This window comes from Bos grunniens, chromosome 10, assembly GCF_055505025.1.
Source record: "Bos grunniens cultivar Pamir isolate PY7600 chromosome 10, Bosgru_T2T1.0, whole genome shotgun sequence".
NCBI lineage: Eukaryota > Metazoa > Chordata > Mammalia > Artiodactyla > Bovidae > Bos > Bos grunniens.
This window is the reverse complement of record NC_141174.1, coordinates 52,613,572-52,639,734: the sequence shown is the minus strand read 5'-3', so window position 1 is coordinate 52,639,734 and position 26,163 is coordinate 52,613,572. Positions and strand designations below refer to the sequence as shown.

The window sequence follows — 26,163 nt, the reverse complement described above, 5'->3', positions numbered from 1 at the left end:
GGGGTTCACTCAGACTCATGTCCATCAAGTCAGTGATGCCATCCAGCCGTCTCATCCTGTCATCCCCTTCTCCTCCTGCCCCCAATTCCTCCCAGCATCAGAGTCTTTTCTAATGAGTCAACTCTTCACATGAGGTGGCCAGAGTATTGGAGTTTCAGCTTTAGCATCATTCCTTCCAAAGAAATCCCAGGGCTGATCTCCTTCAGAATGGACTGGTTGGATCTCCTTGCAGTCCAAGGGACTCTCAAGAGTCTTCTCCAACACCACAGGTCAAAAGCATCAATTCTCCGGCACCCAGCCTTCTTCACAGTCCAACTCTCACATCCATACATGACCACTGGAAAAACCATAGCCTTGACTAGACGGACCTTTGTTGGCAAAGTAATGTCTCTGCTTTTGAATATGCTATCTAGGTTGGTCATAACTTTCCTTCCAAGGAGTAAGCGTCTTTTAATTTCATGGCTGCAATCACCATCTGCCGTGATTTTGGAGCCCCCCAAAATAAAGTCTGACACTGTTTCCACTGCTTCCCCATCTATTTCCCATGAAGTGGTGGGACCGGATGCCATGACCTTCGTTTTCTGAATGTTGAGCTTTAAGCCAACTTTTTCACTCTCCACTTTCACTTTCATCAAGAGGCTTTTTAGTTCCTCTTCACTTTCTGCCATAAGGGTGGTGTCATCTGCATATCTGAGGTTATTGATACTTCTCCCGGCAATCTTGATTCCAGCTTGCGTTTCTTCCAGTCCAGCGTTTCTCATGATGTACTCTGCATATAAGTTAAATAAGCAGGGTGACAATATACAGCCCTGACGTACTCCTTTTCCTATTTGGAACCAGTCTGTTGTTCCATGTCCAGTTCTAACTGTTGCTTCCTGACCTGCATACAGATTTCTCAAGAGGCAGGTCAGGTGGTCTGGTATTCCCATCTCTTTCAGAATTTTCCACAGTTTATTGTGATCCACACAGTCAAAGGCTTTGGCATAGTCAAGAAAGCAGAAATAGATGTTTTTCTGGAACTCTCTTGCTTTTTCCATGATCCAGCGGATGTTGGCAATTTGATCTCTGCTTCCTCTGCCTTTTCTAAAACCAGCTTGAACATCAGGAAGTTCACGGTTCACATATTGCTGAAGCCTGGCTTGGAGAATTTTGAGCATTACTTTCCTAGAGTGTGAGATGAGTGCAATTGTGCGGTAGTTTGAGCATTCTTTGGCATTGCCTTTCTTTGGGATTGGAATGAAAACTGACCTTTTCCAGTCCTGTGGCCACCTCTGAGTTTTCCAAATTTGCTGGCATATTGAGGGCAGCACTTTCACAGCATCATCTTTCAGGATTTGGAATAGCTCAACTGGAATTCCATCACCTCCACTAGCTTTGTTCGTAGTGATGCTTTCTAAGGCCCACTTGACTTCACATTCCAGGATGTCTGGCTCTAGGTCAGTGATCACACCATTGTGATTATCTGGGTCGTTAAGATCTATTTTGTACAGTTCTTCTGTGTATTCTTGCCACCTCTTCTTAATATCTTCTGCTTCTGTTAGGTCCCTACCATTTCTGTCCTTTATCGAGCTCATCTTTGCATGGAATGTTCCTTTGATATCTCTGATTTTCTTGAAGAGATCCCTAGTCTTTCCCATTCTGTTGTTTTCCTCTATGTCTTTGCATTGATCGCTGAAGAAGGCTTTCTTATCTCTTCTTGCTATTCTTTGGAACTCTGCATTCAGATGTTTATATCTTTCTTTTTCTCCTTTGCTTTTTGCTTCTCTTCTTTTCACAGCTATTTGTAAGGCCTCCCCAGACAGCCATTTTGCTTTTTTGCATTTCTTTTCTATGGGAATGGTCTTGATCCCCATCTCCTGTACAATGTCACGAACCTCATTCCATAGTTCATCAGACACTCTGTCTATCAGATCTAGGCCCTTAAATCTATTTCTCACTTCCACTGTATAATCATAAGGGATTTGATTTAGGTCATACCTGAATGGTCTAGTGGTTTTCCCTACTTTCTTCAATTTAAGTCTGAATTTGGCAATAAGGAATTCATGGTCTGAGCCACAGTCAGCTCCTGGTCTTGTTTTTGTTGACTGTATAGAGCTTCTCCATCTCTGGCTGCAAAGAATATAATCAATCTGATTTTGGTGTTGATCATCTGGTGATGTCCATGTATAGAGTCTTCTCTTGTGTTGTTGGAAGAGGGTGTTTGTTATGACCAGTGCATTTTCTTGGCAAAACTCTATTAGTCTTTGCCCTCCTTCATTCCGTATTCCAAGGCCAAATTTGCCTGTTACTCCAGGTGTTTCTTGACTTCCTACTTTTGCATTCCAGTCCCCTATAATGAAAAGGGCATCTTTTTGGGGTGTTAGTTCTAAAAGGTCTTGTAGGTCTTCATAGAACCATTCAACTTCAGCTTCTTCAGCATTACTGGTTGGGGCATAGACTTGGATTACTGTGATATTGAATGGTTTGCCTTGGAAATGAACAGAGATCATTCTGTCGTTTTTGAGATTGCATCCAAGTACTGCATTTCGGACTCTTTTGTTGACCATGATGGCCACTCCATTTCTTCTGAGGGATTCCTGCCCGCAGTAGTAGATATAATGGTCATCTGAGTTAAATTCACCCATTCCAGTCCATTTCAGTTCACTGATTCCTAGAATGTCGACATTCACTCTTGCCATCTCTTGTTTGACCACTTCCAATTTGCCTTGATTCATGGACCTGACTGGTCATCATCAAAAAGTCTACAAATAATAAATGCTGAAGAGAGAAATGTGTGGAGAAAAGGGAACCCTCCTACACTGTTGGTGGAAAAGTAGATTGGTACAGATACTATGGAGAATAGTGTGGAGGGTCCTTAAGAAGACTAAAAATAAAGCTATCACATGATCCAGCAATCCCACTCCTCAGCATATATCTGGATAAAACCATGGCGAAAAAGGATATGTGCACCCCAATGCTCACAGAAACATCATTGACAAAAGACAAGGAAATAAACTAAATGCCTATCCATGAATTAATGGATAAAGAAGATGTGGTACCTATATAATGGAATATTACTTATTGAAAAGAATGAAATAATGCCATTTGCACCAATGTAAATGGACCTGGAGATTACTACACTAAATGAAGTAAATCAGACAAAGACAAATATCATAATATCACTTAAGTGCAGAATTTTTTAAAAAGCTATAAATGAACTTATTTACAAAATGAAAACAGACTCACAGACTTTGAAGGAAATAACAGTTACAGGGAAGAGGGGATAAACTGGGAGTTTGCGACTGACACCTATACATGTCTACATTTAAAATACATAACCAACAAGGACCTACTGTGTAGCACAGCAACTCTGCTCAATATTCTGTAATAACCTAAGTGGGAAAAGAACAGATACTTGCATAAATATAATTGAATCACTTTACGGTACACCTGAAACTAATACAACATTTTTAATCATCTATACTCCAATATAAAATAAAAATTTTTTAAGAAAAAATATAAAATGTAAAAAAAGAGAGAATTCTTTGATAGGTGTACATCCCACCCAGTAGAGGAAATGACAGAGAGAATGCAAACAGGTGAGTGGCTCAGCATCGAGACTGTCACAATCACTCTACTAGGTGAACTCAGACCTGACAGCTTAATTGCTCCCCTGGTTTAAAAGCTTCCCCATTAAGCCCTTAGCAACTGTGTCAGAAGATCAAAGCCATTCTTTAGAGATGGAACCTGAGGACAGTGAGGAGGAGAGGGCTACAAATTTCCTATGTGGCCCCGGGATAGTCTGAGTGTCCCTCCACACTATTTCTAACAGATGAATTTGCTTCCTGCTCCTCTCACTCTTGAGGATGCTTTCTTGGTTATGGTAGGAATTATTAACACAAGGAACTGACCCAACACTTGAGGCTTACTTAGTTCTCTCACTGATTGCAAAAGAAAGGGCCAGTTACCTTCTCTTCCTGAACCAGTTTCCTCTTTTACGAAATGACACTAACTCTGCTTAGCCCCTGAGATTTTCTCATCATGTTATTTATAATATGTGCAAAAGGATTAATCTCCAAAATATACAAACAGCTCATGCCGCTCAATATCAAAAAAATACATAATCCAATGGAAAAAAAAATGGGCAGGAGACCTAAATATACATTTCTTCAAAGAAGACATTCAGATGGCCAACAATCACATCAAAAGATGCTCAACATCACTAATTATTAGAGAATGCAAATCAAAACTGCAATGAGGTATCACCTCATACCACTCAGAAAGGCCATAATAAAAAATTCTACAAATAATAAATCCTAAAGAGGGTGTGAAGAAAAGGAAACCTCTTGCACTGTTGGTGGGAATGTAAATTGATACAGCCTCTGTGGAGAACATTACGGAGGTTCTTTAAATATTTTAAAATAGAATTAACATATGACCCAGCAATCCCACTACTGGCCATATAACCTGAGAAAACCATAATTCAAAATGACACATGTACCCCAATGTTTATTGCAGCACTGTTTACAATAGCCAGGACGTGGAAACAACTTAAAGGTCCAATGGCAGATGAATGGATAAAGAAGATGTGGTGCATACATATGATGGAATATTAGTCATAAAAAGGAACGGAATTGGGTCATTTGTAGAGATGTGGATGGACACAGTATGCCATACAGAGTGAAGTAAGTCAAAAAGAAAAACAAATATCGTATATTAATGCATACATGTGAAATCTAGAAAAATGGTACAGATGAACCTATATGCAGGGTAGGAATAGAAATGCAGACATAGAAAATAGACATGTGGACATGGATTGAGGGAGGGGAGGGTGGACAAATCGGGAGATTAGGACTCAAATATATACACTATCATGTGTAAAATAGATAGCTAGTGGGAACTGCTGTATAACACAGGGAGCTCAGCTAGGTGCTCTGAAGTGACTTAGGTGGGTGGGGTGGGAGGGAGGCTCAAGAGGGATGGGATATATGGATATCTGAATATATATAGCTGATTCACTTTGTTATACAGCAGAAACACAACCCTGCAAAGCAATTATGCTCCAATTTTTAAAAGTCTAAAAGGAAAAAGAAGCTGGCTTCCGGTTCAAGATGGCAGAGTAGAAGGATGTGTGCTCATCTCTGTGAGAGCACCAAAATCACAACTAGCTGTTGAACAACCATCGATGGGAGGACACTGGACCCCACCAAACAAAGATACCCCAGGGCCAAAGGCAAAAAAGAGGCCACAGCAAGACAGAAGGAGGGGCGTAAGCATGATACCCGCTGTGTGGGTTACCCACAAACTGGAGGACAATAGTACCAAAGTAATTCTTTCTCTATTGTGAAGGTTTTGAGCCCCAGGTCAGGCATCCTAGCCTGGGGATCTAACCTTGAAGGCCAGCAGGATTTAACTATAGTCAACCAAACCCAGGAAGCACAGAGGCCTAGGCAGGATAAACCCAAGCAGGAACGCACCAAAACACATAGAAAAATCAAACTGGCAAAAATTAAAGACAAAGGTAAAATATTAAAATATGGCAAAACCAATACAATATTGTAAAGTTAAAAAAAAAAGTTTCACAAATCAAAAAACAAGCAAACAAAAAAAAGCAACAAGGGAAAAACAAATAACATACAAGGGAACTCCCATCAGGTTATCAGCTGATTTTTCAACAGAAACTCTACAAGCCAGAAGGGAATGGCATGATATATTTAAAGTGAGACCTATAGTCTCACTGTAGGTGAGAAGACCCTACAGCCAAGAATACGCTACCCCGCAAGATTCTCCTTCAGATTTGATGGAGAAATCAAAAGCTTTTGAGACAAGCAAAAGTTAAGAGAATTCAGCACCACCAAACCAGCTTTACAACAAATGCTAAAAGAATTTCTCTAGGCAGGAAACACAACAGAAGGAAAAGACCCACAGAAAATAAACCCAAATTTTCTTAATTGTTTTATTAAGAAAATGGTAATAGGATCATACATATCAATAATTACCTTAAATATAAATGAACTAAATGCACCAACAAAAAGACTTAGACTGGCTGGGCATGTATGTACTTTCACTCACCACATCATTCTGCTTGACTCTCCAAATTGTATGTAATTATTTTATATTGTAGGTTAATCATGTTCCCATTATGGCTTGCAATTGTAATTCTTTTTTTTTTTTTTAAAATCTGGCTCCTGATTGCAAAAACTGATAAATATCTTTTACTGTTGTGATTATGTAACTATTATTCACTTAATACTATTGTACCATGATCTGTCAACAGAAAACTAGACTTCTGTATCACCAAAACTACCATTTAGTAGAAAACTCTGTAATCACTTTTTAAAATCCAGATGCATATTAGAATTATCTTGGAATTTTTTGGAAAATACAAATGCCCAGGTATTGCTTTTTCCCTCCAAAGCTCCAGATGTGTTTCTAATGATCAGCCATGTTTAAAAACAACTGGACTATATGATGATCTTTAATCTAGTTTTTCCACTTTTTCTATTTCATAGTGCTCTCATTTCATTTGGTTTATGTTTTCCAATTTCACCATCTGTTTTTTTTTTTTTTTCTCATGTTTTCTTACACCTTTATCAACTGTAGTAGAAAAGCTTTTGTGCATGTGTGTGTGTGTGTATATATATAGTATGCATAATATATATTTTAGAAAACTTGTAGAATTTTTGCCTAACTAAAAATTTGACATTTTAATTCCACTTGTTTGACTCAGTATGAATAGAACGTTAGATTTCTAATTTTAAATAAATAGATATGCAACAAGCAACAAAGGTTTACTGTATAGCACAGGGAACTATAGTCAATATTATAATAACCTGTAGTGAAAAATAATCTGCAAAATAATATATGTGTATATTATAACTGAATCACCTTGCTGTACACCTGAAACATTGTATGTCAACAATACCTCAATAAAATACATATATTAAGGAGAAAAAACACAAAAATTAAAAGAAGCTTATACGGATTAATGTTAATGGAATAAGTTTGTTTTTTAAGATTTTGTACAAACCTAAAAAAAATAAGGAACCCCTGTGCTATCCACTTGAAAGAAATGTAACATTTTAAGTCAATTGTACTTCAATAAATAAACTTTTTAAGTGCAAAAAAAAAAAAAATGTTATGTCCAAGGTCCTTTTTGGGTGGGGATATAAATGACATGCTTTTATGTGCTAGAGGATTTCTCTATAGACTCAAACTTAGGCAGTGTGAGGGAAACATGGTTGACATGAGCAAAGAAGCCTTTTTCATTTTACTGCCATTTTGTTCTGTCTGAATTTTATCTTGTACTACCTTTCATACAATTTAAATTAAAATAGATAACACTATCTACCTCATGAGCTAATTAAAAAGACTAAATGAAGCTGTCTGTATACAACTTTTCTGTAAAGTTCAACTCACCAATGTCAATTTTATTCTTCTTAAGAGAAGCAAATATTTATTGGATTCTAGTCTAAAAGTCAGAATCACCTGAATTAGAACTTTCATCTTTAATATTCTTCATGGTTTGAGACAGTAGACCAGTCACCATCTTAGGGTGTGTGTGGGCCACCAAGGGTTGGCCCATCTCCCCCCACGTCCCCATCCCCCCCCCCCCCCACGGAGGTCACCACCCTGAGGCCATATCACCATCTAACCAGGCTCCCTGCTCCCTTGCTCCTAGCTCTTCTCCTTACAGCGGTTATAGAAAAAGAGCTCAAACTCAAGCAGTCACTGCTCTGCTCATGACCTTCTAATGGCTCCCACATCAGCCAAAACCAAATTCCTTACAAAGGTCTGACATCATCCACCTGCCCCTTCCACGTTTCAAACCACTTTTTCCACTCCTTCAAGTATGGTTCCAGCCATGGGTCTCTTGGCTGCTCCTGGCCCACCAACACCTCCCTTCCTCAGAGCCTCTGTTCGTACTCGTACTCCACCATCTGTACCCGTGTCCCTGGTTACCTGCATGGCTCACTCCTACAACTCAGGACTCAAATGTCACCTTCCCAGGGCAACCTTCACTGATCCCCCACTTCCATGTTATATCCCTTCACACACACACACATGGCCCACTCCCCTTTCCTGGTTTATTTACCTCCCTAACACTTACCACCATGTTTTTTATACTTTTCATTATTGCCTCTCTCCCCTTACTGCACAGTTCACTCCATGAAGCAAGGAAAGTCGTCCCCAGTCCTTAGAACAGTATGTCACACACAGAAAAGAAAAAATAAAAATGTTAGTCACTCATTCCTGTCCTACTCTTTGCAATCCCATGGACTATAGCCTGACATGCTCGTCTGTCCATGAAATTCTTCAGGCAAGAATCCTGGAGTGGGTTGCCATTCCCTTCTCCTGGGGATCTTCCCAACCCAGGGATCGAACACTGGTCTCCTGTACTGCAGGCAGATTCTTTACCCCTGAGCCATCAGGGAAGTCGTGACACATGGAAATTGCTTTATAAATCTTGTTTTACCTAATTCTGGCCATGGGGAGAGTAAGTAATGAATTAAGCTACCAGTCAGAAGAAACGACAAGAACTCAAGTAGGTAGTTTGGACACTCTCTTTGGCGGCGGGGTGGGGGGGGGGGGTCTTTTTAAAATTGGCAGGGGGTGTTACATGATGAAAGCAGGAAGAAAACCATCTCAATGAGAGAATACAACTGTTCACTTAATTGGTAAGAGTTTAAGGTTAGACATGAGTCATGCAGTTGCTCAAGGTCATAAAGGGCTTCCTGACAATATTCAGAGTACAGTCTCCCGGGATGGAGATGAGGAAACATTCTTGCAACAAGTAAACACAGAATCAACACAATCATTAGGATAAATACTGATACTGTGTGCTGATTCATCTTGAGGTATGGCAGAAACCAACACAGTATTGTAAAGCAGTTATCTTCCAATAAAAAAAGTAAACAAAAGTACTAATTGATAAAACCAGCAAGGTTAAACATTTACTCTGTGCTCACAGTAAATGTATTAGCAGATCATAGATCGGGAAATACTGGGGCATTTCCTGGATAAAGTCAGATTAGAAGCAATAATTACTTCTCTTTTGACCACTTCACCAGGGTGGTTTCCCCTACTGTCAGGGTTGCTGTCAGTTTTACAGCTGTGCCCATCCAGCTAGTAGCTCAGGCATGTGATTTTATTGCCCTGATAACAAAATGAAGTTCCTGAGAAATGAACAATGGAAAGACCTCTAAGAGTCAATGAGTCTTCTTGGGACGGTATAGTCAGTCACAAACAGGCAGGACCCCTACTCTTGAGAGTCATGAGGAAACCAGAGGGGTCTCCAGAACTTGAATGTGAGATAAGACCATTAGATATTCCCAAAAACCCAAGCAAAGAAGCTGCGCTTCCTTTAACACACCTGTGCAAATCACCTGTGGTCACCCAGGCCACCGTGGGAATGTTCTTTGTATTTCATGAGGTCGGATCTTGTATAAGAGGGGTGATCTCATTCTTGGAGAAGAGTCATTTCATTCTGCTATGAGCAAAGCTCTACTCCTCTTGCCACCTATTTCCAACCTTCTCTTCAGCCTCTTCTATTTCCTGCCTTTCCTCTCTGTTAGATCCCAGTTGTATTTCTCTCCCACTTTTATTTCTCTCCCAATTCCCAGTGACTATCACACAGTACATGACACCTTTGAGTTGGAGGGTCTTAGTAGGAAAAAAAAAAAAGGAGGGGAGAAACTGGCCTATTTATTCTGGATGTCATTCATACCTAAAAGCCTGAGCAAGTCAGTGATCAGTTCATTTCTTATGGGAAGACCAAGTAAGAAAGGTGATGCAAAGATATGAAATGGTCAAGACATAATGTAGAACCGGAATGTGCCTAATACAAAAATGTATGCCAGAACATCTCATGTCTTTAAGAGGGTTACAGATTCAATTCTAAATTTTCTACCTGGAAAAAAGGACTATCAGTAACATAAGCCCTAGGGTCTATACGATTCAAAAATAAAATGATTTGAGAAACACATACCAGACATGATACCAATGGGAGAAAAAAATTACAATATAATGAACAATGTCTTATTACATTTAGAATGTTCTAGATGAGTTTCATGAACTACTTCTTAGAAAGTGAAAGTGAAGTCGCTCAGCCGTGTCCGACTCTTTGCGACCCCATGGACTGTAGCCCACCAGGCTCCTCCATCCATGGAATTTTCTAGGCAACAGTACTGGAGTGGGTTGCCATTTCCTTCTCCAGGGGATCTTCCCAACCCAGGGATCAAACCTGGGTCTCCCGCATGGCAGGCAGACACTTTACCATCTGAGCCACCAGGGAATCCAAGCCCTCAAGAAAAACCATGGCGCCTCTCCTCAGAGCCCTTTATTGACAGCAACTCTAGGGAAGTCCAGGTTTGGAGAATCAGCCCATCTGACAGCCCGTCACACACTAGCTGCACATACATGGCTCTGGTGTAGCTGGGACTGTTTTGTGATTGCTATTGCTGTGATTTAAGTTAACCCCCTTAGCAGGGATGTGTGTCTCTCAACTCTCCTCCCACTTTTGTGTTTATTCCAGTCATTTTGTCTATTTATGTTACACAACTGGCCTCTGAAGACATTGTGTTGGAGACAGTCATTCATCTACTCCCTTAGGTATGTCAGTATCTCTTACTGCCTGATAGTGTTCTCTGCAAGTAAGCAAATAACATCCTACCTCAGAAAGCTTAAATCCTAGTACAAAGGAATGGGCATGTGGTATCAGATAGGCAAGTGTTATAGAAAATAACAAAGCAAGAGAAAGGAAGGGCTGGAGGGAGGACGAATCTAGGGAATAATTAGGGAAGGTCTCACTGAGGAGGTCACATTTGAGTCATGACCTGCAAGAAGTGATTAAACTATGTGAATGGCTGGGGGAACAGCAAGTACAGTGGCCCTGAGGTAGGGAAAAGAAAGTGAAAGTCATTCAGTCATGTAAAACTCTTTGCAACCCCATAGGAATTCTCCAGGCCAGAATACTGGAGTGGGTAGCCTTTCCCTTCTCCAGGGGGTCTTCCCAATCCAGGGATCAAACCCAGGTCTCCCTCATTGCAGGTGGATTCTTTACCAGCTGAGCCACCAGGGAAGACCCTGAGGTAGGTAGAAGATTGGCTAGTAGGACAAACAGAATACAAGCTAATGTGGCCACAGTAACAAGTCTAGGTGAGCCAAGGAGCCCGTGAGAGAGAAGGAATGGTAGGAGGGCAGGGCAGGCAACATAGGACCTGGTAGATCACTGTAGGTACTTCAGAAAAAGTATCTGGAGGGTTTTGAGTGAAAAAATGACATCACCTAACTTAAGTATTAGAAGGACAGCTCTATATAGTGGATGCAGCAGAAGCTCATCTAACGACCATTGCATTCATCCACTGATTTAGAGAAACAGTAACTTATGTGATGGCATAAGTCCTTTTGAAGGAGGTTGCCACTATTGCCATTAACCCTATCACAGTTTGACCTCAGGCCAAATTACAGGGAGGGAACACAGCCACACCCACTAGCAGAAAATTGGATTAAAGATTTACTGAGCATGGCCATGTCCACCAGACCAAGACCCAGTATGAAAAGGCAGAACGACAGGACACTGAAAGGTGAATCTCCCAGGTCAGTTGGTGTCCAATATGACACTGGAGACAGTAGAGAAACTGCTCCAGAAGGAATGAAGAGGCTGAGCCAAAGCAGAAACAACACCCAGCTGTGGATGTGCCTGGTGGTGAAAGTAAAGTCCGATGCTGTAAAGAACAACATTGCATAGGAACCTGGAATGTTAGGTCCATGAGTCAAGGTAAATTGGAAGTGGTCAAACAGGAGATGGCAAGAGTGAACATCAACATTTTAGGAATCAGTGAACTAAAATGGGCTGGAATGGGTGAATTTAACTCAGATGACCATTATATCTACTACTGTGGGCAAGAATCCCTTAGAAGAAATGGAGTAGCCCTCATAGTCAACAAGAGTCTGAAATGCAGTACTTGGGTATAATCTCAAAAACGATAGAATGATCTCGGTTCGTTTCTAAGGCAAACCATTCTATGCCCCAACCACTAATGGTGAAGAAGACGATCAGTTCTATGAAGACCTACAAGACCTTTTTGAACTAACACCAAAAAAAAAAAGATGTCCTTCTCATCATAGGGGACTGGAATGCAAAAGTACGAAGTCAAGAGAAGACTGGAGTAACAGGCAAGTTTGACCTTGCAAAATGAAGCAGGGCAAAGGCTAAAAGTCTGCCAAGAGAATGCACTGGTCATAGCAAACACCCTCTTCCAACAACACAAGAGACAACTCTACACATGGACATCACCAGTCAATACCAAAATCAGACTGATTATAATTTTTGCAGCCCAAGATGGAGAAGCTTTATACCGTCAGCAAAAACAAGACAAGGAGCTGACTATGGCTCAGATCATGAACCCCTTATTGCAAAATTCAGACTTAAATTGAAGAAAGCAGGGAAAACCACTAGACCATTCGGGTATGACCTAAATCAAATCCCTTATGATTACACAATGGAAGTAACAAGTAGATTCAAGGGATTAGATATGATAGAGTACCTGAAGAACTATGGACGGAGGTTCATAACATTATATAGGAGGCAGTGATCCAAATGATCTCCAAAAAAAAGAAATGGAAAAAGGCAAAATGATTGTCTGAGGAGGTCTTACAAATAGCCAAGAGAAGCAAAAGGCAAAGGAAAAAAGGAAAGATAAACTGGTCTGAATGCAGAGCTCCAGAGAACATCAAGGAAAGATAAGAAAGCCTTTTTAAGTGAACAATGCAAAGAAATAGAAGACAATAGAATGGGAAAGACTAGAGATCTCTTAAAGAAAATTAGAGATACCAAGGGAACATTTCATGCAAAGATGAGCACAATAAAGGACAGAAATGGTATGGACCTAACAGGAGCAGAAGATGGTTAAGGAGAGGTGGTTAAGAATACACAGAAGAAGGTCTTAATAACCGGAATCACCAAGATGGTGTGATCACTCACTTAGACTCGGACATCCTGGAGAGTGAAGTTAAGTGGGCCTTAGGAAGCAACACTATGAACAAAGCTAGTGGAGGTGATGGAATTCCAGCAGAGCTATTTCAAATCCTAAAAGATGATGGTATTTCAAATCCTAAAAAATGCTGCACTCTATATCCCAGCAAATTTGGAAAACTCAGCAGTGGCCACAGGACTGGAAAAGGTCAGTTTCATTTCAATCCCAAAGAAGGGCAATGCCAAGGAATGCTCAAACTACAGCACAATCATACTCATTTCACATGCTAGAAAGGTAATGCTGAAAAACCTTCAAGTTAGGCTTCAACCGTATGTGAATCAAGAAATTCCAGATGTACAAACTGGATTTAGAAAAATCAGAGGAACCAGAGATCAAATTGCCAACATCCGCTGGATCACAGAAAAAGCAAGAGAATTCCAGAAAAACATTTACTTCTGCTTCATTAACTACGCTAAAGCCTTTGATTGTGAATCACAACAAAGTGTGGAAAATTCTTAAAGAGATGGGAATAGCAGATCACCTTACCTGCCTCCTGAGAAATCTATATACAGGACAAGAAGCAACAATTAGAACCAGACATGGAACAATGGACTGGTTCTAAATTGGGAAAGGAGTATGTCAAGGCTGTATGTATATGTATGTATATATAGATATAGATATAGATAGATAGATAGATCTTTAAATAGAAGGAAAAGAGACCAAACATTTTATAGAAAAGTCACAGAGAAAAATCAATTGATATAAAATGATATAAAAATGACACTTAAATATGTGAAACCTATAAGCAGAAACCTGAGAAACTGTATGCAGGTCAAGAAGAAACAGTTAGAACTGAACATGGAACAACAAACTGGTTCCAAATCAGGAAAGGTATACATCAAGGCTGTATGTGGTCACCCTGCTTATTTAACTTATACGCAGAGTACCTCATGCAAAATGCCAGGCTGGATGAAGCGCAAGCTGGAATCAAGATTGCCAGGAGAAATATCAGTAATGCCAGAAATGTAGAATACACCACCCTAACATCAGAAAGTGAAGAGAAACTAAAGAGCCTCTTGATAAATCTGGAAGAGGAGAGTAAAAAAGTTGGCTTAAAACTCAACATTCAAAAAACGAAGATCATGGCATCCGGTCCCAATACTTCATGTCAAATAGATGGGGAAACAATGGAAATAGTGACAAACTTTCTTTTCTTGGGTTCAAAAACCACTGTGGACAGTGACTGCAGCCATGAAATTAAAAGATGCTTGCTCCTTGGAAGAAAAGCTATGACAAACCTAGACAGTCTATTAAAAAGCTTTTAATTTTGCTGACAAAGGTCTACATAGTTAAAGCTATGGTTTTTCCAGTAGTCACGTACTGATGTGAGAACTGGACAATAAAAAAAAGAAGGCTGAGCACTGAAAAATTGATGCCTTTGAACTGTGGTGTTGGAGAAGACTCTTGAGAGGCCCTCGGATGGCAAGGAGATCAAACCAGTCAATCCTAAAGGATACCAACCCTAAATATTCATTGGAAGGACTGATGCTGAAGTGAAACTCAAGCTCCAATATTTGGCCACTTGATGTGAAGATCCAACTCATTGGAAAAGACCCTGATGCTGGGAAAGATTGAAGGCAGCAGAAGTGGGCGACAAGGGATGAGATGGTTGGATGGCATCACCAACTCAATGGATATGAGTTTGAGCAAACTCTGGGAGATAGAGAAGGACAGGGAAGCCTGGCATGCAGTCAGATATGACTGAGCGACTGAACAAACCATCTATTCAAGAAGTTCCTCATAGGAAGAATTTCTTGCAGACTTTGTGGCAAAGAGCAGACATGTTGCTAGCTCAGGACAAGCCATGATATTTAATCAACAGCAGGGCTGAGAGTACAAACTTCAGAGGGCAACTGAGATGGGTACCGGAGGAGACAGCTGCTCTTCCCCTCCCATAGGAGAACCAACAGAGCCTTCAGAAAACAATCTGCTGCTGCTACTGCTGCTAAGTCACTTCAGTCGTGTCCGACTCTGTGCGACCCCACAGAAGGCAGCCCACCAGGCTCCCCCGTCCCTGGGATTCTCCAGGCAAGAACACTGGAGTGGGTTGCCATTTCCTTCTCCAATGCATGAAAGTGAAAAGTGAAAGTGAAGTTGCTCAGTTGTGTCCGACTCTTAGCGACCCCATGGACTGCAGCCTACCAGGCTCCTCCATCCATGGGATTTTCCAGGCAAGAGTACTGGAGTGGGGTGCCATTGCCTTCTCCAAGAAGTCAATCTAAGTCAGCACAAACAGGAGTGACTAATACCCACTGGAGCTGGGCTACAACTGTTGGCTGGAAACTCCAAACAGCAGGTGCAAGAAAACTTTTATCAACTTCCTCCTAAGAACAAGGTGCCCAGGGAACACGGAGGTCTGAGCAAAGCTACTTCCTGGTGAATCTAGACTGGGAGGTAAATGAAACCTAATGCTGCCGTCCTGGGATCATAACAATCAGTTAAAACATGATTAAAAGCGAAGGCTTTTGAAGGAAAGGTATTGTCTGGAGAACAATAGCCCTTTCTTCTGGTCTGTAAGGGTTTCTACGTGTCTAGCAGTTCAGGCACCTGAGCAGGCAGAGCCCTGCCCCCACCACCCCCCTCACCACACACAAATGGCCCAAGCCTCTGTGAGGCACCTGAGGGCAACGGACCAGCACTCTGGGTGCCCCAGGGCTGCACCTCGTAGCAGGGAACCTCAGCAAGTTGTGTCTCTGAGGTACAGTGTCATCTCCAAATGGGTAGTTTCATGAGGATTTGATGAGATCATAAATAAGAGGAACAGAGCACAGTTCATCATGGGAATTCATTCAAATCACAGGCTCCCTTGGCCTTCCCCTGACCTACGCTGACCAAGAAGAGGCCCCAAGCAGGGCCCCCAGCACCTCTGACTGCTTTTCCATGTGACCTGCATTTCCCAAGTGCTGGCTAGAGAAGTCTGAAGCTCCCCAGTCTGTATGTAAGGCCAGGGAAACCCACCGAGACCTGATGGGTTTGTTCCTAAGGAACACCAAGCAGATTCTTGGTAAGTTTCTGCTTGATCCCCTACCTATCACCCCTAAGCCCAGCCCACACACTGCCCTTGCCCAGCACACACACAACCGAGGAGAAGGCCCTGGGCAAGCCTCCCTGAGGAAGGTTGGGGAAGCTCCACACCAACAGCACTGCAAGGCCTGAACACTTAGCACAAGTATTTCTGTCTCTCTACCAAATACAGAACATGCAAGGTTGCCTAAGAGGTTTCGAGAAAGATAAACAGGAGCCCCTTCAAGGAAAAGGAGAGTTTTTCTGGGTGTTACAGAGGTCAGCAAAGTCCCCTCAAGGTCTCATGTAGAAGACGAAAGAGGGAGGGCTCAGGCCACAGCGCCTGGACACAAGATCCCCACCCTCTGCAGCCCCTACCTGTGTGGCTCTTGGCCTCACTCACAGCCACCTCCCAAGGCAGTAGAAGCCAGATTCAATGGGCAGATAGCAGGACAGAGAGGGGAACCAAATTGCTGCAAAGATGAAGCCCAAGAAATAAGATTCAGAAAGCCAAACTGCTAACACCTGTAAAGCCACCCGGGGCCCAGACCCTTCCTTCCAGGTCTCCCTGGGCGGCTTTGCTCAGCTTCTCCTGCTTACTTCACAGGAACAATGAACCCACATTGCTTGAAACAATGGACTCTAGTCCTTCCACACAATGACATCATGGTACTACCGTGCACCTCCCCTTTCTAGAGCTGTTTCTATCTGAAGCATCAGGACACTCCAATCTGAGTGCCCCTTCTCTGGCTTGTGTGACATAACCACCTCCCAACTTCATTCGAGTTCTTGGCCCCACCTCCCATTTCTTGCTCCTCACATTCACACATCATGACCTCAGGTACCACAGCACAGCAGGACGGGCCTCAGGACTTTGGGGTCACCCTTGCTGGATTTGGAGGTATCCACAGTCTCCTCTCACACACTGTGTGAAATATGTCTCCCCTGTAAGGAAGCTGAATTTGCCACCCTGTAATACTTCTCTTTGACATATTAATTGTTCTAAGCTGGTCATTTTCTGAGAAATAACATGGGAAGGGCTCTGAAAATATATAGGAGTTGCTCTTTTGTGAGAAACACCATTGTAAGGGGAATCTCCATTTTTATGGGCAACTGTCTGTCTGTACCTGGAAGAAAAAGATGACCAATTATCTAGCAGCTGATCAATGGAGAAGGCAATGACCTAAGTCTATATACCCTGTTTACTGTGCTTTTCCTGGTCACTTCCCATAACTGACTCTCCCCACCCTCCACATCCTCCCGTGTCTTCAGCTGAAGGCGCTACTCAAGGTGAGGGTTTCAGCCATTGTGATGAGTTACTCATTTTTCCCCAGTCTGTCCCACATACCTGTTATTAAACTAAAATTTTATTTATTTTTAAGTGGCAGATAATGGCTTTACAATATTGTGTTGGTTTCTGCCATATCTTCATATTATTAAACTTTTGTTTGATTTTTCCTCTGTTAATCTCTCCAATGTCAATTCAATTCTTAGACCAGCCCGAAGAACATAGAAGGGCAGAGTAAAAGGTCTTCCTGCACCACTCTTTGGGCATCTCCTGACATAGGTCTGATTTTTATCAGTTTCAACCCAAAATACTACACCTCTCCAGACTCCAAACTCAAGTTCTGATATGTCTCGCCTCAGCTCCAAAGAGACTAGGTCCCCAGGTGACCCAACAATCCTACCACTTCAACTCCACAGACTCACAATCTCGGAGCAGCAAGACAGCTCAGAAGTCATCACATCTTTACAATTTTTGAATTCCTTCTGCCATAATGGAGGGTGACCTCCTTGAAAAGAAGCATAGCCCCCACAGTCCCAGGGGGAACCAACCAACCACCCTTGCTGGACAGAAATGAGTCCCCCTGATATCCCATGTCATCCTTTGGATGACACGTTGTCCCTCAGTCCCCTCCTCCTCCTGAAGCAGCCTGTCCAGTGTCAAAGTGCTTACCTGCCTTCTCCTGTTCTTTCTCCTCTCCTCCTGGCTCCACAGCCTCAATTTCTTTCATGCCTGCTCAGATGCCTCTGTTTTGAATCCCCTCATTAGCTTCATTTCTCTCTCTTTAAATATACCCTGAGCTCCACATGCTTCTTGCACCTTGACATACATGAAAATCACCTGGCCTCTCCTTGCCATCCTTGCTTGGGTTCCACGGTCTGGGATCTCACTTGGGATGTTTCTACTCAGAATCAGCTGGAGCTTGTTAGAAATGTAGCTCCTTGGCCTCATCCAGACTTTTTGAATCAGGATCTGTGTTTTAACAAGATCCAAAGATATATAGTATGCCATTAAGATTATGAAAAAAAAATATACGCTGGTAGCCATGACTGAACATCTTACTCATTGGAGAAACTGGAAAACCATCCCATGATCCAGCAGTACTGCAGACCACTTACATCAGAGGCTGGAATCCAGGCATCAGTGATTTTAAACCTCCCCAAGTGACTATCACATGCAGCAAGGATTGATAACTCTGCTATCGAGTATGTTAAAGTGCAGACCCTCTCTTTGGGACCACTGCCAGGAAATGCCAGAATGGTATGCAGGAAATGCTCTGCAACCTTGAACTCTTCAGGTCCTGGCTGGAGGTCCCGTTTGCTCGGGTCAGCCCTCCACACTCAGAGAGCCGAACCCCATGGTCCTTCCTCCCTATGTCCTTTGCCTGCCCTTTGTCTACAGAAGAATGTTAGTCGAAAACAATTTAATAGAGAAATGAGAAAATGCAGAAGCAAAGGAAACAGGCAAACAAGACCAAGTAATAAAAGTTTATTCATTAAGCAAAATCAAGGACCTTTAGTTCTTCCTCAACGGCCCTAGGTAAATAATATTCTGAGCAATATGCTTTAAGCTGTTCAGTAGATACTGAAACTCATACTAGGCAGAAGTTAACTAAATGATAACCAAACTGTAGCCATGATGTAAGCTGCTACAATCTGAGAACTGGCTTCAAGGGAATGGAAACCAGTTGACTCTGGAACTAATGATTAACTGTATTTTAAAAAATTAAGATGACTCTGATCAGACCATTGCATGATCAGTTTTAAGATGACCATCAGAGCTAACTGTGCTGTTTCTGTATGTCGCTCCCTCCCTCTGCCTACAACCATGAGACTCTCCTTTGATTGTCAGGGGGAAGCTAGCTGTTGGACATGAGTCTGCCATCCTCCCCATCTGCCCACCTCTGAAATAAAGCAACCCTGATTCTAAAGTATTGGTTTCTGAGGAGCAAGCAGACAGACCCAGTTTTGGTAACAACAATGCTGACTCTTTTTAAGGCAGTACAGAGAAATGATTAGGAGCACTATTCTGGAGTCAGGCAGACTTGGAATGAATCCGGAGTCCAATTTAATTAGCTGCACGATCTCAGAAAATGTACCTAATTTCTCTAGGCCTCATTTCCTTGTGAGTAAAGTGGAGCCAAGACAACTACCAACTAAAGTCACTGTCAGGGTTGAATTAAATGAGAAGAGGCATGCACAGTTCTTTAGTACAGCACCAGCCCCCACAGGTGGCAGGCAGTGGTTCCCTGCAGTTCCTAACACCGATGCTAAAACTCCTGATGGTCTGCATGTGAGCTGCTACAGCACAGGGACTCGAGGCATGCATCGAGGTTTCCCTTCACAAGGAACTCCAGTTTAACCAATCCTGGGCAGAAGAGAAATGTATCACAAGACATGCCCAAAACTAAACACAGGAATGGAGCCAGCTGCAGGGGTCTCACTGGGAAACTTTCAGTGATGTCCTGGGAAGGATTCAGTCTCAACAGCATCCATGAGCCACTCAGCTCAGGGTTCAGGTTTTCAAGCCAGTGTCTGCTCTGGTCAGCCAGGGTCACCTGCCCTCTATGTGGTAAGCAAGGGTCCCTGTAACTTAGACTCCCAACAGGACCATCAATAGGAAGCCCATTCTCCAGAGAAATCAGAGACTGTCACTTAGAGAAGTGGAGGCTGGCCAGACAAAAGGAGATGTCTACTTCATCCCATTAAATCTTGGGTCCAAAGGCAGGACCTCACATTTATTCTTACTATATTTTTATATTATTTTAATATTTATTTTATTAAGTTTTTTGGCTGTGGAGCATTTGGGATCTTAGTTGCCCAACCAGGGATTGAACTGATGTCCCCGACAGTGGAAGCTCAGAGTCTTAAATACTACACTCTCATGGAATTCCCACTACATTTTAAAAAATAGTTTTTACTTATTTATCTTTGTGCTGGGTCTTTGTTGCTGCATGGGGGCTTTCTCTAGTTGCAGAGAGCGGGGACTACTCTCTAGTTGCCATTCAGGGGCTTCCCACTATGGTGGTTTGTCTGGTTATGGAGCACAGTCTCTAGGCTCACCAGCTTCAGGACCTCCAGCATGTCGGCTCAGTAGTCATGACCTGTGGACTCCAGAGCAGGGGCTCAATACTGGCCCACAGAGCTAGCTGCTCTGCAGCCTGTGTAATCTTCCTGGACTAGGGATCAAACCCTTGTTCCTTGCACCAGCAGGAGGATTCTTATTCACTGAGCCACCAAGGAAGTCACCCACTACATTTTTTAATGGAAGTATTTCTTTCTTTTTTGAGTGTTTTCTAATGACAGCTTTCCTGAGATCTAATTCACTCTTAAAGTATACAATTCAGGGGACTTCCCTGGCAGTCCAGTGGTTCCACTACAAGGGGCATGGGTTTAATCCCTCCTTGGGGGAACAAAGATAGTGCACATTTTGTGGCACAGACAAAAAAAACAGAATGAAATGACAATTCAGTAGCTATTAATATACTTACCAAGTATCATCACCATCAAATTCCAGATCATTTCATCACCCCCAAAAGAAACCCCACTCCATTAGCCATCAGTCCTCATTCCTTCTTCCCCACAGCCCCTGACAACCACCACTTTATTTTCTATCTCTACAGATTTGCCTACTCAGGACATTTCATAGAGTGGAATCATAATATTTGTTTGTCCCTTTGTGTATCAAAATTTCATTCTTTTTTTATGGCCAAACAATATCCCATTGTATTGATATACCACATTTTCTTTATCCATTCATCACTGGAGGACCATTTGAGAGTTCCCACCTTTTGTCTATTATTAATAGTACTGCTTTGAAAATTATCGTAGATTTTTGTACAAGAGAATGTACAGTAAGCAACTGTAGAATAAATATCCACAGAAGACAGATATTAGCTAGTTTATGTCAATCTTCCTTCACCACTTCATCCCCTAGCAAGTGGAAGGGATTGCATACAAGTTTAAATAGCTATAGACCCAACTCAGCTTTTTGTTCCTGTGAGTGGCAGTCTTTGATAGCGTGTCCACCTTGGTCCAATCAGCTGTGACCAGGGGCATAAGGCATCTGGGCAAAAGACTGTGTGCAGAACGGTTTCATGTAAAGAGTTGTGGCAAAGAAGACACCCAAACTGACATTTCTAGAGTAATTCAGAGGTGACCAAGTTACCGAAGGACTCCTGAAAGCAAATTTTTGGATAATGAGTGTTTCATATATTCAGTGTTGTTAATTTGCTGATGCTTCAGATAGAAACACCACCATCCACTCTTACATTTCAATACATGTTCAGTAATAACCATTTATCCAATAATACTTACTGATTACCTATTAATTACTTGTCCTTTTTTAGGCATTAGAATAAATTTGTCTTTTAAGAGGGATTCAGGGGACTTCCCAGGTGGTCCAGTGGCTAAGACTCCCAGCTTACAATGTAGGAGGCTCAGGTTCAACCCCTGGTCAGGGAACTAGATCCCACATGCTGCAACTAAGAGTTCACATGCCACAGTTAAATATCCTCATGTCCCAACTGGGCTTCCCTGGTGGCTCAGATGGTAAAGTGTCTGCCTACAAAGTGGGAGACCTGGGTTCATTCCCTGGGTTGGGAAGATCCCCTGGAGAAGGAAATGGCAACCCACTCCAGTACTCTTGCCTGGAAAATCCCATCGACTGAAGAGTCTGGGAGGCTGCAGCCCATGGGGTCACAAAGAGTTGGACACAATTGAGCAACTTCACTTTCACTTTCATGTCCCAACTAAGACCCAGTGTAGTCAAATAAATAAAAAAATATTTCCTTAAAAAAATAAGAGGGATTCAGGACTAACGGGGCAGGGAGGATCACCAGAAAGGACTTCTTCCTACTAAAATGTGTTCTCAATCTGAGACTAATGACTACCTGTGATGCTTTACTTGAGGGGCCAAGCACCGACAATGGGCTTCCCAGGTGGCTCAGTGGTAGAGAATTTGCCTGCAAGGAGAAGACTTGGGTTAGATCCCTGGGTTGGGAAGATCCCCTGGAGAAGGAAATGGCAACCCACTCCAGTACTCTTGCCTGGAAAATCCCATAGACTGAAGAGTTTGGTAGGCTACAGTCCATGGAGTCTCAAAGAGTCAGACACAACTTAGCAACTAAAAACAACAAAGAGTTTTCCTGTTTGTGTGTAGCTCAGCAAAGTCCCCTCAAGGTCTCATGTAGAAGACCAAAGAGGGCTCAGGCCACAGCCAACTGAACACAGGATCCCCACCCTCTGCAGGCCCTACCTGTGCGGCTCTTGGCCTCTCTCCTAGCCACAACCCAAGGTGGCAGAGCCAGATTCAACTGGCAGACACCAGATCCACACCAGGACAGAGAGGGGAACCAAACAGTTGGAAAGAACGAATGTAAGAAATAAGATCCAGAAAGCCAAGCTGTCAACACCTGTGAAGCTGCCCGGAGCCCAGACCTCTCCTTCCCAGATCTCCCTGGGTGGCTTCCCTCAGTTTCTCTTGCTTACTTCACAGGAACAATGAACCCACATTGCCTGAAACAATGGACTCTAGTCCTTCCACACAGTGACATCATGGTGCTACCATGCACCTCCCCTTTCTAGAGCTGTTTCTATCTGAAGCATCAGGACACTCCAATCTGAGCTCCCCTTCTCTGGCTGGTATGACATAACCACCTTGCAAATTCACTCCAGTTCTTGGCATCACCTCCCATTTCTTGCTCCTCACGTTCACACATCATGACCTCAGGTACCAGAGCATAGCAGGACAGCTCTCAGGACTTTCGGGTCACCCCTGCTGGACTTGGAGGTACCCAGAATCTCCTATTACACACTCATGCATGAAATATGTCTCTCCTGTAAGGAAGCTGAATTTGCCACCCTGTAATACATCTCTTTAACATATTAATTGTTCTAAGTTGGTCATTTTTCTGAGAATAACATGGGAAGGCCTCTGAAAAACAAATAGGAGTTGCTCTTTTGTGAGAAACACCGTTGTAAGGGAAATCCCTACTTTTTATGGGCAACTATCTGTCTGTACCTGGAAGAGAAGGATGACCAATTCTCTAGAAACTGATCGATGGTGAAGGCAATGATCTCAATCCATATACCCTGCCCCCGTTTACTGTGCTTTTCCTGCCATAACTGACATCCTCTTGTGTCTTCATCTGGAGATGCTATTCAAGGTGAGGGTTTCAGCCATTTTGATGAGTTACTCAATTTTCTCCAGTCTCTCCCACATACACAAGTTACTAAACTTTTGTTTGATTTTTCTCCTGTTAGTCTCTCCAATGTCAATTCAATTCTTAGACCAGCCCAAAGAACATAGAAGGGCAGAGTAAAAGGTCTTCCTCCCCAGAACCACTCTTTGGGCATCTCCTGACATAGGTCTGGTTTTTATCAGTTTCATCCCGAAATACTGCACCCCTCCAAACTCCAAACTCAAGTTCTGACATGTCTCATCTCAGTTCCACAGGGACTAGGTCCCCAGGTGACCCAACAATCCTATACTTCAGCTCCACAGACTCACAATCTCAGAGCAGCAAGACTCATAAGTCATCACATCTTTACAATCTTTGAATTTCTTCTGCCATAATGGAGGCTGACCTCTTTGACAAGAAGTGTAGCCCCCACAGATCCAGAGGAAACCAACCAACCAACCAACCACCACCGCTGGACAGAAACAAGTCCCCCTGACCTCTCGGTTGTTCTTTGGATGACACGTTGTCCCTCAGTTCCCCCCCTCCCCCTCCTGAGCAGCCTCTCCAGGGTCAAAGTGCTTACCTGGCTCCTCCTGTTCTCTCTCCTCTCCTCCTGGCTCCACATCCTCCATTCCTTTCACTCCTGCTCAGATGCCTCAGTTTTGAATCCCCTCATCAGCCTCATTGCTCTCTCTTTAAATATACCCTGAGCTCCGCATGCTTCCCACTCCTTAACATGCATGAAATTCACCTGGCCTCTTCCTGGTATTCCTGCTGGGGTTCCATAGGTTTGGGTGGGGCCCAGGTGTCTAAATTACTAACAAGCTCCTGGTGAATCTGCTGCTGCTACTGCTCACCACTCTGATTAAGAAGACTTCTACTCAGGATGGCATTTCTACTTGGAATTACCAGGCACTTATTAGAAAACTGACTTCTGGGCCCCATCCAGATCTCCCAAAGCAGAGTCTACATTTTAACAAGATCCACAAGTGTATATTATGCCCTTCAAATTTTGAGAAAACAGAAGTCAGCAACCATGCCTGCATGTTAGAATCACAGGAGAAATTGGAAAACCATCCCATGGCCCAGGAGTACTGCTGACATAGTACATCAGAGGTGGGAATCCAGGCATCAGTGGTTTTAAACCTCCCCCAGTGGTTGTAACACACAAGGATTGATAACTCTGCTATGGAGTATCTTGAAGTGCAGACTTTCTCTTTGGGAAACTGCCAGGGAATGACAAGGTGTGCCCTGCAACCTTGACTCCTTGGGTCTTGGCTGGAGGTTCATTTGCTCAGGGCAGCCCTCCATACTGAGAAAGCAGGATCCCACGGTCCTTGCTCCCTATGTCCTCTGCCTGTCTTTCATTTATAGAACGTTAGTTGAAAACAAGTTAATCAGAGCAATGAGAAAATGCATAAACAAAGGAAACAGGCAAACAAGACCAAATAATAAAATTTAGTCATTAAGCAAAGTCAAGGACCTTTAGTTCTTCTTCAAGGGCCCTAGATAACATTATGAGCCATATGCTTTGAACTGTTCAGTAGATACTGGAACTCAAAGCATGCAGAAGCTAACTACATGAAAACCAAACTGTAGCCATGATGTAATTCTCAAAATCCTTCAGTTAGACTTTAGCAGAACTTACAGATTTATAGGCTGGGTTTGGAAAAGGAAGAGGAGCCAGCGATCAAATTGCTGACATTCTCTGGATCACAGAGAAGGCAAGGGAATTCCAGAAAAATATTCACTTCTGTTTCATTGACTACAGGAACTTTTTTGATGGTGTGGATCACAACAAACTGTGGAAAATTCTTAAAGAGTCATGGGAAAACCAGACCACCTTACCTGCCTCCAGAGAAATGTGTATGCTGTTCAAGAAGCAACAGTCAGACTCTTACATGGGAACAACTGACTGGTTTAAAATTAGGAAAGTAGTATGATAAGCCTTTATATTGTCACATTCTTTATTTAACTTCTATGCAGAGTACATCATGCAAAATGCCAGGCTTGATGAATCACAAGCTGGAATCAAGATTGCCAGGAGAAATATCAACAACCTCAGATATGCAAATTCAGTTCAGTTCAGTTCAGTCGCTCAGTCGTGTCCAACTCTTTGTGACCCCATGAATCGCAGCACGCCAGGCCTCCTTGTCCATCACCAACTCCCGGAGTTCACTCAAACTCACGTCCATCGAGTCAGTGATGCCATCCAGCCATCTCATCCTCTGTTGTCCCCTTCTCCTCCTGCCCCCAATCCCTCCCAGCACCAGAGTCTTTTCCAATGAGTCAACTCTTCACATGAGGTGGCCAAAGTACTGGAGTTTCAGCTTTAGCATCATTCCTTCCAAAGAAATCCCAGGGCTGATCTCCTTCAGAATGGACTGGTTGAATCTCCTTGCAGTCCAAGGGACTCTCAAGAGCCTTATCCAACACCACAGTTCAAAAGCATTAATCCTTCGGCGCTCAGCCTTCTTCACAGTCCAACTCTCACATCCATACATGACCATTGGAAAAACCATAGCCTTTGACTAGATGGACATTTGTTGGCAAAGTAATGTCTCTGCTTTTCAATATGCCATCTAGGTTGGTCATAAGTTTTCTTCCAAGGAGTAATCATCTTTTAATTACACCACCCTAATGGCAGAAGTTGAAGAGGAACTAAAGAGCCACTTCAT

General features: G+C 42.7%; 1 long non-coding RNA gene across 1 annotated transcript in view; it reads right to left on the bottom strand.

The window, feature by feature from the left end:
- Nucleotides 1-24,734, bottom strand: part of LOC147364536 (uncharacterized) — a 131,992-nt gene extending 107,258 nt beyond the window's left edge. Inside the window, exons 1-2 of the long non-coding RNA XR_015134640.1 lie at nt 24,069-24,734; nt 22,196-22,267 (exon numbers count right to left, since the gene is read on the bottom strand). This is a non-coding gene — a long non-coding RNA (uncharacterized LOC147364536). The remainder of the gene's footprint in view (nt 1-22,195; nt 22,268-24,068) is intronic.
- Between the last annotated feature and the right edge of the window lie 1,429 nt (nt 24,735-26,163).